Genomic DNA, 1,733 nt, shown 5'->3' with positions numbered 1-1,733 from the left:
GAACCAGGATAAACTCTGCTGCTGGGCTGGATGAGCTTGAAAGCTTTTCCGCGTGGCAAAGGGAACGTGAAACCAATGGGAGTGAAAGTGAGAAGCAAAGGGGGAGCGCGAGGGCGAGCGGCCGCAGTGCCGCAGTTTCAGCACGGCCTCGGGATGAAAGGGAAGAGGCTTTTAGGGAAGGTGAGCAGGCTGCAAGTGACACCCAGAAGGAGTCTGTTTCTCTGGGATGTCACTTTGTTCCTACGTAATAGCAGAACGTGAGGCAGGTTGCAGGCTGCACGATGAGTGCCTTTTGCACCAAGCAGCCTGGGCTCAGGCCCCGGTCAGGTGTTTGGCTCCCCGACCGACGGGGGCTTGCTCTCTGAACTCGTCATCGCCATACTTTCCCAGGAGCCTGTTATCATTACTTGGAAAGGGAAAAGCTGTGACTTTATTGCACTTGGGAAAATGTGAGGTCATTTTGCATCATTGATAGCTGCTATCTGAGATTAAAAAGGGCTGCTGCCTATCAGCACCCCAGGAGCTGCAGGGCAGTACGATTTGGGGAGGCCAGCTCAGCCGCAGTGCTTGCTGGCTGTTCGCTACGAGGGCTGCCTGCATGCTCGTCCCGTGCCGCGCTGTCCCCATCCATGCACTGGCCTCAGGAGGGGCTTGGTAGCAGCCTTTGATGGAGATGAGGCCATTTGGAATGATCCAGGTTTTTGAAACTGGAAGGTTTTTCCTGTGAAAACGTGGTCTCATCAAAAATGAAACTTTGATTTATACACACGCACATGCTGATGCATAGAGACTTCTTCTTTTTTTCCCTCCGTGTGGAAATGTATTTTTTTTTTTAGTGAGAGAGCAACAAGTTTTGGTTCCCCCCACCTCCCACATTAGAAAAAAAATAGACATTTTTGTTATTACAAAATTATACGTAACCAGGAAAAACTTTTGTTCATATCCTAATGTCTGCCACTCCCAACCCCCCACCCCAAATCACTTGGGGAGGACGAATAATCAATCAAAATTCATCCGGCTGTTATCACTTGCACTTTGATAGCACTGTTAGAAATCTGCCTATTGCAATAGTCCTGTGCAGCTGGGTATATGCTAGGAAGCTAAAAGCCACGTTGTGAGCAGAAGGTGTCTCTTTGTGGGGATGGCCAGGGCTGGGATCCTTACTGGGGCACAGTGTTACAAGTCAGGGAAAGTGTGAAGGTAAAGCAGGAATTATTGAAACACGGTTTGGTTTAGGGCGGTGGGATGAGAGCTGCTAAAACACCAAAGGATGTGTACTCTAATCTATGCTAAGCCCCATAAACCGTTTGTGACCTTAGACAGGTCTCTGACTTTGTTTCCTTCTCTAGGTATTCTTCCTTCTTCATTGTTTGTGTTCATTTAGGCTGTAAAATCACGAGCACAAGTACTATCCTCTGTTTTTTTTTCCAGCATCTGGAACTGATTTGAGGGCACGTGTGGCTCCATTTGTCATATTTTTTTTTTTTTTAAAAAGGGCAGGAATGTGCTCCTAAGAGTAGCAGCAGAAAGAAAACTCATATTTCTGTGGAAGTGCTGTGGGGAGATGTGATTTTTTGTTTGCTAGAATCCCAGATGTTAATTCTAGGACACAGTATTACAAAATGAATATTTGTATTGTGAAGATGAGCATCAGAGTTCATTTTCTCTTCATTGTGAGTACCTCCAACTACTTAATGTATCTTCATGTTATGTGATGTAAAAGCAGGCAGCCA

The sequence above is a fragment of the Anser cygnoides genome, chromosome 20, assembly GCF_040182565.1.
Source record: "Anser cygnoides isolate HZ-2024a breed goose chromosome 20, Taihu_goose_T2T_genome, whole genome shotgun sequence".
Lineage (NCBI taxonomy): Eukaryota > Metazoa > Chordata > Aves > Anseriformes > Anatidae > Anser > Anser cygnoides.
The sequence above is the reverse complement of the archived record's forward strand: the minus strand, read 5'-3'. Positions refer to the sequence as shown.